The following is a 19,006-nucleotide window of genomic DNA, read 5'->3' on the forward strand; positions in this document are numbered from 1 at the left end:
GTCATTTAGAGCCATTGTTTTCTGCTTGCTTTTCTGTTTCTATGAACTGTCCATTTTGTAAGCGGGGTGCTAAAGTCCCCTACTATTATTGTATTATTACTGATTAGTTCCTTAACATGTATTATTAACTGCTTTATGTTATTTGGGTGCTCATTTGTTAGGTGTGTAAATATTTACAATTGTTATATCTTCTTTTGGACTGCCCCCTTAGATTATATAGTGTCCTTCTTTTCTCTTATTACAGTCTTTATTTTAAGGCCTGTTTTGTCAGAAATAAGTATAGATATTCCAGCTTTCTTCTGACACTCATTGCATGATAGATGATTCTCCGTTCCCTCACTTTCAATCTCCAGGTGACTTAAAGTCTGAAACGAGTCCATAGACTCTATACAGGTTCTAAACAGCTTTAGCTGTTTTCTGCATCCTGAAACTTTCTTTTCTTTTCATCAATAGTTACAGTCTTAGGGAATTCCATATGTGGCAATGTGGAATTTGTGCCTTACACGATGTGGCAATACCACTTAAGAACTAAGAAAGGTAATGCTTTGTTAGGGCGCCTTCTAGAAATAATTTCTCAGCTCCTTCCCAGTGAAGACCTCTAAATCAACATTTTTGAGTGTCTGCAAACCATTGTACAAAGAGCAGGATTAAGGAGGCAGAAGAACACAGTTTTTGCTGATAAGGAACATCCAACTCATTTTGTAATTTCCAGTTGTGTTACTTGAGACCTTGGAAGTCATCTGGCCACTGTTGAGCTTTTTCTACATTTCTAGCACTCTGATTCTCCCCTGAGTGTTAGCTCTTTGAATATGAGTGTGACTTTTGATGTAAAAAAAAAAAAAAGAAAGAAAAAGAAAAAATTTCCCACATTTGTAATATTTATATGCTGGTGAAAATAGGGTTTTGGCCCGACTTCAAGCAGAGTCTGAAATGAAGAAAGACTGGGATGTTCTCTGAGTCACCAACATGATAAGAAAAATATTGAACAGACAGAAGGGTTAGCAGTACGAGAACAGTAACCGTCCCTGACTTGCTCACTTAGCTGAAAAGGGGTCAGCTAATTTTCCATTCAAAGGCTGGATAATAAATATTTTCCACTTTGCAGGTGGCCCAGTCCCTGTCATAACTGTTCAGCTTTGGCCCTGGAGCACACGGGCAGCCACAGTCCACACATACCTGCTTGGAGGTGGCTATGTCCCAGTACAACTTTAAAAGGGCCCGATGAATAATAGTTTCTGGGCCAAAAGACGCAGCCCAAGTCACGATGATAAGTACGTCAGGATCAGGTAGACTAAGAAGAGTAGGTTTCACCCTGGGAACATCCTAATCACAGCTCCTTTTTTTTTCTTTTTCCAAAATATACATGCCTGCCCCACTGAACCCAGAACATATAAGAATCTCCAGAAACAGCTGGGAGAGCTCAGGTAATTCAGATGAGCCCCTAGTCTTGCCACCGGCACCTCTACAATGGATGAGAAGGCAGGTGTAAGTTCTGTATGCTGAAAGCTGTACCCACTTACCCACCACGTCCCGCAAACAGTGTCATTAGCCTGGTTTTAGGAACAAGCTCCAGAGTACTCTGAAATCTCTGCAGTGGTGAGCATTCCAGAAAGAAAATGTCAAACGTCTCAGCTGCAGGGCTGAAACAAGCCTCCCTGACTTCTAGAGACTTTCTGCCTTGGTCCTTCTGCTCAGTCCCTTCTGGACGTGTTTATTATCTTCCTGTCTCACATCTCCTGTGCTTGGTTGAGGCAGGAAAATCCATTCTGTCAACGTTGGACAGTTCCTCAAGCCCTATCCTGTGGAGCAAGTAGGAGCCAGCACTTAATTTTAGAAGGCTGACCGCCCAGAGCCAAATGTGACATGATTAGTTTGTGTTCATTAGTGTTGGTGGATAGGTTTTGTCTGCTTGAGTTTGCAAAACGTTCGGAAGTAAAATTTCACCAAGCATTTTTTCCTTTAAGTCAGTGCCTTTCGGGAGACATCCAGGCCTTATTTTTAGAAATTATTCTTCATGCTACATAGTTCTGGGCTGGAGAGATCAGATCGTGTAAATGAGCCTGTGGGGGTTTTTCCAGCCAGACAGGACATGTGCTTTTATTGTCCTATCTGACTGTTTCATTTCTCAGAAGTATGTGTCAGTGGTCAGAAGGACTGGAAAAGCAGACTTGGACAGTTTAACAGAAAGTTCCTCCTTTTTCCTCTGATGGTAAAATAATTCCCCCCCACCCCCCATCTGGGGTCTATATGCCTCTCCTCCCAATATATAATTTGTTCTTATTACTAAGGCCATCTTTCTTTTTTTTTTTTTAAGCTCATCTTTTTCAGGTGCTCTTTTGCTTCTCTTAGAATCAGGTCTTAAAGGAAAACAAGCATGACTTTCTAATATGACTTATTATCACTTGTAATGTCCAACCATGATCCTTCCTGCTAATGAAAAAAAAATAATAATTAACTCTCATGAGTCTAGATGGACATGGTGGTGGCTTGAACTGATGGGTTATGATGACAAGTGGTTGGATCATAGCAATATTTAAAAACCAGGTGTTGGTATGTCTGGCTGACAGTTGTCAGGGCAAGAGGAGTCAGGAATAATTCCAATTTCAGGGGTCTGAGGTAAAGGGTGGGTGCCAGTTCTTGAAGTGGGAGGATGGGGGAAAATTGAGTTTGGGATATAGGTTCCAATTTGAGAGATGATATATGAAATGCCTGTTAATCATCCAAGGGACACTGAGGGTTCATAGGAGTGGAGATGATCATGTGCGGTTTGACAGTACCTGACTAAGATGTCTCCTGAGAGGCCGGATGGTGGAGAGTGACACAACTTCAGGAATCTTTGCAACAGTCTCATAAATTCCCTGCTTCTATAACTGCAAGAAATTGTATGAAACTCAGTTGTATGATGCTTTTAAGATTCGCATTAGGAAGTCTAAGAAATGATCTCTTAGAAACTCAATATGTTATAACTGTATTTTCCACTATTTTCTGGACAAAAGTCCCCTCACATAGAATATTCATTCTAATATGAGCATCAACTTGCTGAATTGGAAGTGTTCTTTGGTCATCCACATAAACGATTTCAAATTCAGTAGAGGACCACTGGGTGTAACCTAGAACATGGTTTCTATAATACTTAATATTTTCTAGAGTGAAATTACTAAATCGTGAACTCTGGAGCCATATTAATAGCTCCTGCAATGTGATGTTGCAGCAGCTGATGCAAACATTTTGCTCTTTACTTTGGTAGGAATACCTTTTATCAATAGGTTAAAAAAAAATTGTCCTCATTCATTTCATGTTTCAAAATCATCTTAAAGGTCAACATCATGTACTTAAAAAAAAAAAGAAAAAAAAAAAGATTTTCGAGAGAGTGAGTGAACATGGGGAGGGGCAGAGGGAGAGGGAGATAGACTCCGCCCTGAGCATGGAACCGCGGTGGGGCTCAGTGTCACAACCCTGAGGTTATGAGCTGAAACCAAGAGTCAAACGCTTAAGGACTGAGCTACCCAGGTGTCCGGGACTCATGTACTTTTAATATTTGAAGGATGAGCACAGGGACACCTGGGTGGCTCAGTTGGTTAAGAGTCTGCTTTAGGCTTAGGTCATGATCCCAGGGTTCTAGGATTGAGTCCCGCATTGGGCTCCCTGCTCAGGGGGAGTCTGTTTTTCTCTCTCCCCCTCTGCCTGCTGCTCCCCCTGCTTGTGCTATCTCTCTCTCTCTGACAAATAAATAAAAATTTTTTTTTAAATAAAGGATAAGCACATTTATGAAGCCTTGATTATTTGTAGGTGGATTTGAATTGGGTAGATAGATTTGTCTCTTAAGCGATATGGCCGTCTTTTATATAACAACATACAAGTGTTTCCCGTTCTACTCCAGTGACATCAGATGAGTTATATTTTAAGAAGAAACTGACTCTACAGTTCTCTGAGGCTGTCATGGTCCATGTGCCAAATTAGGCCTGTAGCTAAACAGCATCTTAGGACCATCAAGTCTCATGTCACTTTGTTTCTTTTGTATTCTCCTGGGAATGGGTGGTCGATGTCCTGATTTATGACTTTGTGCTTAATGCTGTTAAAGAAAAAATGTAGTAGACAGAGGTAAATTGAGATGATTTTGTCCAAGACTATCACAACAGAAGAGGGAGATTGAATTCAACTCCTATGGAACAAAAGGCAGCAGGGTTTTAGGTGCTGAGGTAGGTGCTGGGGTGAACCAGCGGGGAAAATGCTGGAAGTCTTTAGCAGGTAGGTTGGTGAAACTGCTTTTGATAATTTGTGCTTACTGGCTCAAATCTCCTCCCTTCCTACAGAAGGAAGAGGGAGATAGGGGCACTATCTTTTTTGATGATTACATTGCGAAGGGATGGCTCTCAGCTTCTTGAGAAGAACATTCCAAAATTGTGAAACCAGCAAGAGACCTAGAGAAGATGTACATCACAAAGGGGCCCTGAAAAAATTTACAATTGCAAGTTTTCTCAAGTTAATGCTTTGGAGGAGGGGGGGGCGCCCTATACTCAGGAAGAGGTCCCTGTAGAGTGTCTGCAGGCTGGAGAGAACCTATGGTTGGCTGGCCCAGCACCTTGTAGGCAGGCCCTGGACCCATGAGGTGCAGAATTCTCATTTATAAAAGGGGCAAACTAAAACACAGTCGAAGTATTTACTTTTGGAGGAAGAAGAAGAGCTGTTGTAGCTAATTATCTTAGCCACGTAATTTATGCGCGTGGGTTGATCTTCCTCTTCTTCCTCACAGGACTTAAAGTCTTTGTTGGAATTGGGAGTTATTGCTCTGGACTGACAGCCTTTGGGCTTGAAGAGTTCTTGAGGCCCCAGAGACTCAAGCAAGATAAAGTCTCTGAACTGAATGGCCTTAGGCAGTGGCTGAGTTCTAAATCCCTCTAACTTGCATTTCAGAGCCTCTGGAGTTCAGAGGCCTCACAAAGGCAAACAGAGGAGATAGGAGGAAAGTCAGAAATCATCATCATAATAATAAATACTGTATGTGCTAACAGAAAGATATTTTGATATATTTATTAAGTTGTTTGACTTCTCTGCCTCAGTTTCCGATCTTGGCTTATTTACCGTGTATAAATTAGGAGGATAATAATAGAATATATTCCTCGGGATTATTGTAAGGGTAAATGAAATCATATGTACATGAAATAGACTCTGGCTTATGGTAAAAAAAAAATAAAATAAAACCTGTTATTTATTATCATTATTCCTTGGTCTTTCACATCTGTCCTTATATTAGACGTCATCTCCTTACTCTCAAGGCCTAGGTCAGGTCTTATCTTTAGATTTCTAGTGGTCAGTGGAGTGCCTCCTAAGTATTTGATAATTGAATGACTAAATGAACATCTGAGCTATGCCGGCACTTCGTAAAACATGTTTCATAGGCTAGTGGTCCCCAAACCAGGCTGCTTATCAGGATTGTGTACAGATTTCCATCGGCCAGACCCAAGGTATGTATGGAGGAAGGACTTACTTGTTTCGAAAGTTTAAAGCAAGGAGGGCAACATAAGCCCTGATAATTACCAAGGCAGCATTGTAGGGTAAGCTATTTAGAACTTAATTTCCTGGAATGATGGAACTATAGATGGATTTCAATGGGGGTATGTGGTACATGGGGTATGAAGGAGAGTCTGAGGTCATGCCTACATATTTGGCTTGGTGCCAAGCCCATGGTAGCTTCTCAGAAGATACTTTGTGTGGGGTGCCTGGGTGGCTCAGTGCGTTAAAGCCTCTGCTTTCCGCTCAGGTCATGATCTCACGGTGTGGGATTGAGCCCCGCATCAGGATCCCTGCTTGGCAGGAAGTCTGCTTCCCCCTCTCTCTCTGCTTGCCTCTCTGCCTACTTGTGATCTCTCCCTCTGTCAAATAAATAAATAAAATAAAATTTAAAAAGATACTTTATGAACGAATGGAATCCCATTTAATCATTAAAAAGAATGAGGAATAAGGTAGATCTCTCTGCAATGATACAGAAAGCTGTCCAAGATTGCTCTTAAGTGAAAAGAGCAATTTCAGGCCAGTAAGTATAGCATATTTCCATTTGTATTTGGAAAAAAAAAAATGTCGGTGTTTGTATGTTTGTGGGGGGATAGATCTATAAATATCTAAAAGAATTAGAAACTCTTTAATATACTCTTTAATAAAAAGTAGTTACCTTTTAGGGGTAGAATCAGAGAGTTGGGCCATTAATACTATATATCTCAAATTTTTAATTTACACTATAAAATAATTCACCTTATGTAATGTGTATGTAATGTAACTATAAAATAATTCACATTAAGTATGTACTTATGTATTTACATAAGTACATACATATACTTATGTAAAGTATACATAAAGTATACTTTATGTACACTGCATTGGAATTTCCTACCAAACTGCTTGCATTACTTGTGTAATGATAATGGTAGTGGGAATGATGATGTTGGCAGGAGAAAGAAATTCCTCAGGCACTGAAGATGTGTAGCCAGATCAAGACTGGCCTGAAGTGCAGCCTACTTAGTGATGCTTTAGGTTTGCGTTCTGATGATGACCGTGTAGGGGCCAAGAGTGATAGGGGATGGGAACACGCGGGAGCTTGTTCTCCCTGCAGGAATCCATGTTATTTCTTAGGATCTCCACTTTATTTATAGTTAATGCTTCAGTAATACATTATGTGTGTTATGCAAATAACTTATCAACTTGCTATATTATGGTAGCATTCAGTTAATTTTATATTACACTATGGCTCAATGAAAATCATACATCAGATATTTACATTCATATTTTTTGTAGATTTGGTCCCCTTCTTTCTGATGAAAATTTATATTATCTTTAAACTTTATCATTAGATAATTGATATAGGCCAATTCTAGTCTCTGTGCTTTTATACTATTATATAGTCATCTTCCCTGTTCTTTAAGTATTTCAAGTGTTGAGGCTGTAGTTCCCTAGTTTCCAGTACTGAGGTGAACAGGTGGAATAAATCAGATAATATACAGAGATGTTGAGAGAGCAGCAGTTTCTAATGAATTATGCATTCTGTGTATTTGTTTCCTGTGTTAGTGTCGTGGTGCAAGCTGATAGCCACAGCAAAGACAAAAGCACAGTTCCTATTCTGAAGAACCCACAGTCTAGAAACAAAACAAAACATGCTAATAAGTCATAAAGTCACAGAGAACAGAAATGCTAGGGGAGCGCACAGAGAAAGAGAGACAGAATTGGATTGGACATTGTAGAGCACGGCAGGGTTTCATAAAATGACTCAGTTAAGGAATGGCATTCCACAGAGATGAAAAAGTACATACAAACTCACAGGTACAAAAAAAAAATATGGCACATTTGAGAATACACAGGGAATTTGATGTGGCTGCAGCTTAGGGAGTTGGTCCTGGAAGAGCTAGAGCTGAAGCAAGCCCTGGGGCTATATTTTTAAAGACCACGCATACCATTTCTAGAATTTTGATTTCCCTGTCAGCAATTGGTGAGTTTTAGCAACTGCAGAATAAATAGGACCAGATTTGTGTGTTAGGAAAATGGTGCCCACAGTGTGGGCCATAAATTAAAGTGGGAAGATTGGAGACACCAAAGGGTCAGTAACGTCATTTCAGGTAGGAAATGAGGCCTGCCCCAAGTCAATGGTGATGGAGCAAACAAGAGGAAGTACATGAGGGGCCCCTCAAGAGGGTTAATTGGCAGGATTTGGTCCCTGATCAAAGACAAGGAAAGATCCAAACTGACTCAGATATCTGACTCCATCACTGGGTGGATCTAAACTGTTAGGTCATGGGAATAGTGCTGAAAATAGTCATTAAGCTTCCATAGCATATGGACGGGGTGGACAAGAGAAGAGATGGGCGTAGTTGGTGAATGAGTCAAGAATAGGGGCACCTGGCTGGCTCAGTTGATTAAGCATCTGCCTTTGGCTCAGGTCATGGTCCCAAGGATCCTGGAATCGAGCCCCATGTCAGGCTCCCTGCTCAGCAGAGAGCCTGGTTCTCCATCTCCCTCTGCTGCTCCTCTTGTTTGTGTGTGCTCTCTCTCTCTCTCTTTCTGCCAAATAAACAAACACAATTAAAAAAAAAAAGGAATAGTGGAAGAATTTGCCAAAGCAACCTTTAATAGTTCCTAGAAGGCATGGGTGTAGGTTGTAGGAACTTACAGAGCCAATGTCACCAAAGAACTTGAACACGAAGGTTCATTGAAGCTTTATTTATAAAGCTGAGACAGAAACAAGCCAGCTATCCATCAACAAATGATTGGATAAACAAATTCTAGTGTATCTGTGCCATGTAATACTACCCAGTATGGAAGCAGACCATTGGCACATACTATGTCATGAAAGAAGCTCAAGCAGAATATGCTGAGTGCAAGAAGCAAACATGAGTGTAAACTCTTACAAGCCATTCATATTAAATCCTGGAAAATACAAAGTAATCAGTAGCGACAGAGGACAAATGTGTGGTTGCCTGGGGGAGATGACACACACTGGACTTGAGGAAAGTTTGGGAGGCGATAAATATCTCTGTCATCATCACAGTGATGGTATCATGGGTACATACAGATATAAAACTCGTCAAAGTTTGCATTTAAATGTTTATGTTGTACCTCACGTTGACTTCAATAGAGCTGCAGAAATAAGGGCAAAGTGGGGAGCCTGCTGCTCCCCCTGCTTGTGTGTGCTCTCTCTCTCTTTGACAAATAAATAAATAACATTTAAAAAAAAGAAAGAAAGAAACTGTAGTAGAATGAAGGATGCCACCAAGAAAAAGATGGATTAAGGAACTCTTGGTTGTGTGTGGATATCCTGAGTGGAAATGTATCCTACGGATGATGGATCTGGGGGTGAATTTATGGTAGGAACATAGACAACCTAGAAAATCAGAAATAAAACCGTCAACTTTAGGGAAACCAAAATTGTACAATTGGGTATGCTCTCTCTTTCCTGGAAATAATATTTTATATGGGTCATAAAATTATAAAAACAATATGAATTAATCCTAAATGTTGTCAGAGGATTGGAGGAAGAAAATGAAATAGGGGTTTGTATAAGGACAGGGCATAATGCAAAGTCCATGAATGATACATAAAAGTAAAATCCAAGAGGTAACAGCAGCAACTTCAGAACATGGAAGTATCTTACAGAATAAAAAGAAAAACCTGGATAATTATTATTAGTTATTAAAAGGAGATAATTACTAATTATTAAAAGAAGGCTTTTGGACTTCTATTTAAACTACAAAAAAGTAGTTTTGATTGATTAAAATATATTAAGGGACAGCGTGTAAGGGTTCGTGTCCCAAAAGGAAAAGGAGTAGAAGATAGGTGATAAGATTTGCTAATTGGAAAATATTAGATTCAATAAAGCAAAATAAACACTATTTTTTTTTAAACAACTAATCACCAAAGGCACAGAAAAAGTACAAAACTTTTCTATATCCTCTTGTCCACCTAATATAAAAGAAGCGCTGACTCGGGCTATGATTTGGATGAACCTTGAAAATGCGCTAGGAGGAAAAAGTCAAGTATGGAAGATCACACATGGAATGACTCCATTTGTATGAAATTTCCAGAACGAGGAAATCCCACAAAGGCCAGGAGAAGGCAGAATGGGGAGTGACTGCTAAAGGGTGTGTTTTCTTCTGGGGGTGAGAACATTCTAGGATTAGGTCGCAGGAGTGGTTGTGGAGCTCTGAGGATACACAAAATCCACTGAACTGTGTACTTTAAAAGGCAAATATTATGGTCGGTGAATTATATCTCAATTAAAAAACTGTTCAGAGCCTGAGTCTGTCCAGGTGAGGTTATATGAGTAAGAGAAGACACTGGATGTGTAACTCAAAACCTAGGGACAGCACCTGAGGGACAAAGCAGCTGCTGTGGTCCCCGTGTTTCCAGCTAGCCGGCGGAATACTCTAGGTGACCAGATAATTGTCCAAGTGCACTCCTCACCCAATCTGGGTGCACCTTGGTGGATGGTCAGAACTGCAACCACAAAGACCCAGTGGGAAGGTTTCTTAACATTCAGAGGGACTGTGCGTGTGGGTTGGGGTAGTGGAGGAAGATGGGCCTCAGGGTGTGTTTTCTTTTTCAATGAATTGGCATAAATCTCATACGGTGCAAGGCTCGCTGGAGGGTAAGGAAGTATCTAGGTAGCAGATGCTGCTAGTGTACCTGTGTCCCTCAAGAGAAGGCTTAGATGTATATTTTCATGAACACTGCATTTTATTTCTAATGCACAACCTAGCGACTAGAGAACAACTTCTCTAAGCAATCCAGAAAACTGCCTGCATTTTCTACCTTGTGTTGTCCACGTAAATAGATGTGAACAGTTGAGGGACTGGGAAGAGGAAAACACAATGTTTCAGGCAATCCTTGCACTGAAAGTTGATGATGGGAACTTCCTGCTCTGTGCAACTGGACCCCTAAGCTGATTTACTAAGTGGGTTTGACATAAAACAAAAAATAAATAATGGCTGAACTGGAACTTTTTTTCTTCTCTTTTCTTTCTTTCTTTTTTTTTTTTTCTTTTTTTTAAGGTTTATTTATTCGTTTTCGGAGAGGAAGAGGAGGGGAGGAGCAGGGGTGGCAGAAGGAGAGAGTTTCAAGCAGATTCTGTGCTAAGTGTGGAGCCTGATGCAGGGCTCAGTCTCCCGACCCATGAGATCACAACCTGAGCCGAAATCACAAGTCAGGCGATGAACTGACTGAGCTCCCCAGTGCCCCAAACTGGAACTTTTCCAAACCAAGACTGTTACATCTTTGTTGCATTACCTCAAAGGAGCCCCGTGGTTTGAATTGTTTCTTGTGGACGGTTGCTGTTGCGACATCGGGAGAGGGGGACGGTCCACAGAGTGTCCAGCTCAGACAGACAGTGGTGACATTTTCATGTTATTATCCTTAGTCCTGCTTGCTTCTGACTTCTCTCCTTTTCATATGTACACACATCCTCTCTGCGCATGTCAGTATGCTCGCCGTGCACGTTTTGAGAACAACCCTACAAGCTTGAGTGCCTTTCATTTCCAGCAAGATTTCTGTGTGTGTCTCTCTGTGGTGTACTGTGTGCAAAGTTAAACCAGTCAGTCACCTTTCCCCAAGTCTCTTTATCTTGGCCTTCTTCCTCAGGGGAGGCACCACTTTTGAAACACATTTATTTTGATCACTTCAGTGCGCTCCCTTCAACATAACCGCGAGGAGGAAATGAAGGGTTGCACCTCACCGTTCTGTAGAAGTGTGCCTAAGGTTCACTCTGGGTTGCTCAAAACCTCGTGCCTGTGTTAATAAATGATCCCAGGTGTATAGTTCCAAAGCTGAGTTTATTTTTGCCCCAAGGTTCGTTCGTTTGAGCAAAGTATAAGTGCCTGCTAAGAATTGGTTTTCATATTTTGAAACTACTATTGACACTGTTCCCTTTACTCCTAAACCCACATCCCTACCATGATTCTGGAATATTAGTGCCATATGATTTTCCTGTGCTTAGGAAGGGTTTCTTAGGTGTGAATGATGATGTTAAAATAGGATTGGAAAAAGAAACTTCCAGACTTCATCTGTTTTAGGCTCTGTGTACAGGTCAGAATTTCCAGATTAAAGAAAAATAGTGCTGTATGCAGGACCCTTGCTATTTGTCATGACTGTGGCTGGAAATCTTCATGAATCCTCCCAACTGTGAGAGCTATTAAGAGTAGGATATTTAGGGGCTCCTGGGTGGCTCAGTGTGTTAAAGCCTCTGTCTTCAGCTCGGGTCATGATCCCAGGGTCCTGGGATCGAGCCCCACATTGGGCTCTCTGCTCAGCGGTGAGCTTGCTTCCCCCCTCTCTCTGCCTACTTGTGATCTCTGTCAAATAAATAAATAAAATCTTAAAAAAAATAATAAAAAAAGAGTAGGATATTATTATGCTTGTCTAAAAGTGTCCTGTGACCCAAGCTGGTGTTTCTTGTTTTCTGTTGAGCTGATAATCCCCAGGCAGGAAGTTGATATCCTTAACTGTTGCATCCTGTTCTTTGCAGTGAGATCGGAAAACTTGTATCAATATCCCAAAGCAGAAAGGTCATTCCATGCTGTCACAAGTGTGCTGAATCTCTTTCACCTGACAGTTACATATGTGAACATGGATTTAATTCCAGTATAGTCTGGTTTCATCTTCTATGACCTCTTATTTGGACTTCTCTCCATCAACTTTACAATATACATTAACCACATTAATAGAGAGGGATGATAGGGTTTCTAAACCATACCACAACCCCCCATCCCCGTACAGAGCAGGCTTTTCCGAGGAAGCAATAGTTGAGCTGTGCCTTCACGAGGTGCCTATAACCTGTGTCAAAGTCAAGGAAAATCCACAAATATCACTGTCCATACATGTCCCCAGGAAGAGAGCCCTTTACTGGTCTGATGTCTGAGTCTCATGCTTTAGCGTGGTGGTTCTTGGCCATGGCTGAATGCGGGAATCCCTTGAAGAATCTTAACAGATTCTGGGTCACTGCTCTAGGGAGGCTAATTTTATGTGTTTGGGTGACGACCTAAGTACCAGGACCCTTGATGCTCCCCCCCCCCAACAGTGAGGTTAGTGAGCAGCCAGTGAGATGCTGAGTGGTTGGCATAGTTGTGCTTTCAACCCCATAGCTGAGTGAAACAGGACACCTGACGTCCTGCAGGACACATGGACAGTACGCACACCCTTGGGCAACTTCTCCAGCACGAGAGTGTTCTGAAATGAAGCCTGCTTTCTGTGCTTGCCTCTCTCACCGTCTTCTGAATCACATTCCTTTGTGAGGAGTTCCATGTAGTCATTCAAAAACCGGGTGTCTGGCTCCAGGCTTTCTCACTGAGCTCCCTGCCTTGCTCCAAATTACCCCCTTGTTTAAGTCCCATCCACAATTCCTGTTGCCCCTGGAATAAAGTCCGAGGCAGAGAGTCTTGGAAGGGGCATCTTCACGCCTCTCGTGTCTCAGTTTTACCCCTTGTCTCCTCAGCGAGGGCTCCGGTAATGTGGAGAAATCCATACTTCTCCGTGCAACCCATGCTCTGCCACACACCCGAGCAGGTGCCCTTCCAGCCTTTCTATTCGTACCTCCAGGATCAGACCCAGAGCTAACTCTTCTGGGAGTCCCTCTCTGAATTCCACGCTGCTGACCCTCTGATGCTGTAAATCCCTCCGGCAAACTGGGGCTGTGCTCTTTTCAAATTGTCTGCTTTCCCTTCTGCCTCCTGGATGGCATGCAGGCTCCTAGAAGGTTCTTCTCCCTCCTCTGAGCCTGTACATTTCCTCGTCCACACCGAGCCCACTGGTGGGACCACTTTCTGAAATGCAGCAATCGGGCATGACATAGCGGAGGCTGCTGGCGATGTGGGGAAATCGGCAGGAGTCAGATCGAGCAGTTCAGTGGCAAAGGAGGAAATGAGAGAGGTGAAGAAACATGTCAGTCCTGGGTGTGAAACCATCTGGCCCGTGGGACTCACTTGCCACATGGGACGGGACCATCTTACAGCTTAGGGCGATATGGGATATGGCCGGTGATGAAACCAGTCAGTCAGACAAGGTTAAATATGTCCCATAAATGCTTGAAAAGTAAAAGGGGCATTGCAGTATAAATTCATTTTCATCTGATCCATTAAAGTTGGGAAAGGAATTAGGTGGAAATTTTGTTTACGAGGGACAGATGCATCATTCTGTAATGATGCGAGGTAATTTTATATATCATGACACTATGGTCTCCTTTCCAGTTTTTACCTCCATTTACAGCTAGAGGAGGTCCCCGACCATAGCACAGAAGGTGATAGCCCCATTACTTAATCTGCAACAGAAATACTGCCAGTTATCTTCAGTGTCATCGATCCACATAGAACCAGGGAGGGAAATGGGAGTATGATGGCAAACAAACTCCTGGGCACAATTATTTTAAGGCTTTTGCCTATGAATTTCTTCTCCAGATAGACAGGCTTGGAAATAATTAAACTAGCTTCCATTTCCAGATGCTCATAAGCTTCTAATAACCAGTAAGAACTACCTCTATATTGTATCTCAAGCTTTCAGGGAATAAAATAATGCAGGTGTGTGCTTTGTGTTATGGCTGCTACATAATTATTCTGCAGCTGTTAGAAAGAGCTAAATAATTATTTTTAGTACTGATCCCTCATCTGAGAAATGGAGATAATAATGAGATTTTTTTTAACTAACTATCCAAAGGGCTTCTTGTAATGATTTAATTTAGTACATGTGGAAAAGTATTTGTAAATTGTAAAGTATGTGTTAGTAATATTAATTTATTAATGGTTTTGCAAACTGAATGTGTTATTCTGTCAAGGTTGTGTTTTAAAAAGTTTAAAACGATCAATACTTGAGTGCAAATTGAAGTTTACTTAAGCCAACAAATACTTGTTGAGCCCCTTCTTAGCATAGACTTTGGGGTGGCTGTTACTGGAGAAGGGAGATAAAAAAATATGTGGGCTCTGTTCTCATTTTGGTAGGTAGGTCTACGAACAAGGACAGAGAACAAAGTTGGAAAGTTAAATGTTCTAATTGTTTAAAAAAAAATGCTGTGGTAGAGAAGAGCTTTTTTCTTTTTATGCTATTTATTTATTTATTTTGGAGAGAGAACGCGAGCATGGTTGGGAAGGGGCAGGGGGAGGAGGAGAGAGAGTCCCGCCACAGAGCTCCATCCCATGACCCTGAGATCACCGCCTGAGTTGAAAAGAAGAGTCCGATGTCCAAGTGACTGTCCCACCCAGACGCTCCAAGAAGGGCTTTCTATTTCGAGAATCAAGGGAAGGCTTAGCAGCGAACTGGAAATTCTAGGTAGAGATGGTAGCCGAAGAACATTCCAGGCTGAGGGAAGAACAGATGCAAAGCGTAGAAGTGAAAAGCTATCTGACTCTGGAATGGTTGGAGCGTAGGGGGAGAGGGACTGTTTAAGCCAGTGCCAGATCCCAGAGAGCCTTAAATGCCACAGCGAGCCACTGAAATGTCATGCCCCTGAGAAGGTTAAGCTGCTCAACTCTTTGAGCCCAAGAGTGGTAAAATGACAGCAGTGTTATAGGAACCAGTTTATAATGATAGAATTGAGTCCATGGCATTAAAATGCAAGATTTCAAATTCGGTTTGTGTATGAGTAGTTTTCCTGGGATTCTTTACTGCCAGCATGACCGTCCTCCCTTCCTTTTCCTTTTCTTTCATTCCTTCCTTCTGTCCATCCTTCCTTCCTTCCCTCCCTGCCATATGTCTTTTTTTTTCTTTTTCCTTTCTTTTCTTTCTTTCTTTCTTTTTTTCTTTTCTTTTTCTTTCTCTTCTTTCAAGTAAAGATAATTGACTCGGACATTAAGAGAAGGCTACTCTGTGAGTATGGTTCTTCTAAAGCAAGTTTGGGTTCAGTTTCTGCCTCTAAAGTTTACTTGCGAGGTAATCTTAGAAAAATTACTCAGCCTGTCTAAGCTTCTATTTTGTTCTAGCAAAATGGAGATTACAAGGCCTTAGTGAGTCACCATCCTAATGGAGCTATCCTTCGCATAATGTCTAGTATGTAGTGAGCCTTGAATTAATAGTAGCTATTATGTTTTTATGATGTGAGTTCACATTGGAATCTAAAAGTAAGTTTTTATAGTTATTATAAAGTATTGAATCATACTGTGGTCAGGAGAATCAGTAGAATTTAACCTTTTTTTTTTTTTTTTTTTTTTTTTTAAGAAAACAACCTGTTTTCTCCATTGCTGCAAATCAGAAAATAAGCACATGTCTCAGACAACCTCTGTCTCTGGGGCTCTATTTAAATGCAAATAAGTTAACCACAAGGGCTGCCTCAGAAACCAGGTTCTGCAAATCTATGCTCACAACACAGGTAGAATTAGATACCCTTTCATGAAGTGGGTAAAGCTCTCTGGATGTTGGGCTGACAATGGTTCTGGCTTTTCTTATTGTAGTAGGTGTCTGTGGAGATCCCGCGCTCTCTCCCATGGGTCAGGGGGCTGAAGGTGGTGGTAGGAAGGCAGGGGCTTTATCGAGGTCTAAGGATGGTTGCCAGGGGAACATTACTTTGATAGAGTCTACCCTACTTAGGGGCTGGACTTGATTATGACAGAAGACACTGAATCTCCCATGTGTATTCAGCATACTTCCTGTACTCTGACTTTGAGCATAATACACCGGTGTCACCTGATACCAATACATAGACCTAAATGCCCATCTGGCACTTTCCAGCATGTACGGGTCTCCTCTAGATCTGTGACTGTGATGCACACATCTGGGATCCAGACTCCCTCCCTCCTGATGACAAGACACCTGAGCAGGGCACACTTTAATAGTGGAGGTTTAGAGTAGGTTTCCTGTTTTATTTAAAGCTAAGAAGAGTGGCTCATCCAAAACATCATTCATTTAGGTAGCCAAGGCTGATAAAATGTACCTGGGAACAACAGGACACCTCTGACTCCGGTAACTGAAAAGCCCATCCTCCTTCAGTCTCTGATCTCTGACTTACATGGACGTGTTGCTCATGTGTGTTTCTCTGAACCTCGTCTGTGTTCTATCACCAAGCACGCTCCTCCTAATGGTGGTGTTTTCCTCAGCTGTGTTCATATACTCTTTTAGCTATGTGGGGGAGGGTAAATTTTCCTCAGACCTCTTAAGATTCCCAGCTGGGTGTGAAAATGAAGCCAACAAAGACAGATAAACAGTAGAAAAACATACAAATCTATTTAATATATGTTTTACTTGACATGGAAGCCTTCCTATGGGAATGAAGGCCCAAGAAAACTACTGGAGCTGAGTAGGGTAGGTTTGATGAGGAGTGGAGACATGATACAGGTCAAAGATGAGGAGATGAGTCTAGGAAACTGGGAGAAACGTAGCAAGGCCTGTTGGTTAGGGTTCTACTCAGGATCTCTTTGTCTGCAGAGATAAGGATTCTCCTTCCCTACGGGTATGAGGAGGACTCCTCTTAGGTGAAGATTTTGCAACCTGTTTGAGGCAACAAGTCAGGGTGACCTTTCTGCTTTTGCTATTTGCCCAGATTCCTGCAGCTTAAAGTATCCCATATGTCCTTTTGAACCGAAGGCACCGTATTTTGGGGTAGTCTTTCCCAAACCCCATCAGCTTCCACAAGGCTGTTCCCAGCCAGTATCTCTGGCTGAGGAAACGGTTTACCTTCCAGTTGTAGGTAGTTTGGGTAACTGTGTTTTCCTGATTCTTTACTACAATTACCATTATCAGTAATGTTCATTCTGAATCCAGAAGCCTTAAAATACATGCATAACAGGGGCTTGGGGGGGAATATGAAGATGGAAGAGTGTTTCCACAGTTCTGCTCAGTGGGTCTGCACAAGTTGTTAGCCCGTTGAAATACTGTCATTCCTGTCAGTACAAAGTTTTGCCCGGGTGCTCCCCTGACTGCTGTCCCAGCTCATTCCTGGGGCCCTTGAATGTCCCCTTGGTCCAGGAGGTCCCCAGAGCCCTACTTGAGCACACGTTCTTTCTGACTGGACAATGTGCCCTTCAAGTACTGGTTATTAAATATTCAGTGTGTCACTTTGCTGTGAGTCCCAGTAAACACACGAATTTCACATTTTGGAAGAAGCCTTTCTTTCTTTGTCTCCCAGTTAAAGGGCATATTGTGGAATAGAAAAGGGGGCGGGATCATACATGATTCCAAGACCCCAGCTCTGAGCAAGACCCCTCTCAAACATATCTAGACAGAAACAAAATATCCGCAAGGTGAGAAGGGTGTCCTCCAGTGTATAAAGGACTCTCTCCTCCCTCAGGTCGTCTGAATCCTCTTTGGCTTCTGCTCCTTTCTGTCCTCGGTGACTCAAGACACTCTTTAAACAGAATAGTGTCTTCTCAAAATTTTATTTCAAAAACCCAAGGAAGTGAAAGGTTGAGCAAATTCTACATACTTCTGACTTGCTCCACTACTTTTTGTTACGGGGTTCATGAGAAACTTTATTTTTCCTTCTTGAGTACCATATTTGTCCTACTTGAAACTTCAGAATATGTTTATACCTCAGATAGTGACCATGGCGTAGTAAATTGAATGCTGTCCTGTCACACATGTCATAATCTGTCAGGGTGAACAATTTCCAAGTTCTGCCACCGCTAATTGCCTTTAGAGGTCAAATTGTTAAATTTGAGTAATAGTTTAATTTTGTGGATGGGAACACCTGTGTATCTACTCTATAAACAGTTTTATTTTGTTGTGAAATGAGTAGATGGGAGAGGAAGTGCTCCTTCTGGAGATTTTTTTAGCATTTTGTGTGCCCTCATGGTTTCCCTCACTCTTTCATTCTATCAGACGGATCTGTCCACATCACAAATCTCTCACAGTAAAAACAGAGATTGAAAATCCATTTGGAAAATGACATCCTTGAGGAGCACAATTGAATATCCGATAAAACCCAAGCACTTTTGGAATTTGAGCTCCAATCTTCCTTCCCCTCTCTGGGATTCAGGGGAGGAGGCAGGCATGCTGGTGGTCACTGACGTGCCAGCAGCTGTCTTTGAATCATAAAATCGGGAGGTATTTGAGAGGCTTAAGGGATGATGATGTGATCTTGGCCAGGCAAAGACAGGAAGACCTCAGGAATGTTTGAGATTCTGAGAAGGAAACCAGCATTCCCTATCAGCGGAACAAAAACCTATGCAGTTTTATTGTACTATGGGAAATGCTAAACATTAGGGAGGTAACTTGGGTGCTTGGATATGCAAAATATACATGTAAATGGTTGCCTTTTGTCAGATTGCAGATACAGAAGTGGGTGGGTGGAGGGAAGGGACTAGCGGCCTGAAGAAAACAGAGATAAACTGAGGGCCAGGGCTATTTCCTGCTGTGTACATGACGCATCCTTTCAAAGACTATCTCGTGTTTCAACTTCTATGCACTTTTTTTTATAAGATTTTTAAAAAAAATTTCTTTTCAATGAAACAGTATTCATTGTTTTTGCACCACACCCAGTGTTCCATGCAGTACGTGCCCTCCCTACTACCCACCACCTGGTTCCCCCAACCTCCCACCCCCCGCCCCTTCAAAA

At 41.9% G+C, this 19,006-nt stretch overlaps 1 protein-coding gene across 2 annotated transcripts in view; it reads left to right on the forward strand.

Moving 5' to 3' along the window:
• The window catches only part of PRKG1 (protein kinase cGMP-dependent 1), a 1,249,306-nt gene that overhangs the window by 996,896 nt on the left and 233,404 nt on the right, over positions 1–19,006 (forward strand). The gene's annotated exons all lie outside the window — the stretch shown is intronic.

Source organism: Neovison vison, chromosome 2 (assembly GCF_020171115.1).
Source record: "Neovison vison isolate M4711 chromosome 2, ASM_NN_V1, whole genome shotgun sequence".
In the NCBI taxonomy this organism is placed as follows: Eukaryota; Metazoa; Chordata; class Mammalia; order Carnivora; family Mustelidae; genus Neogale; species Neogale vison.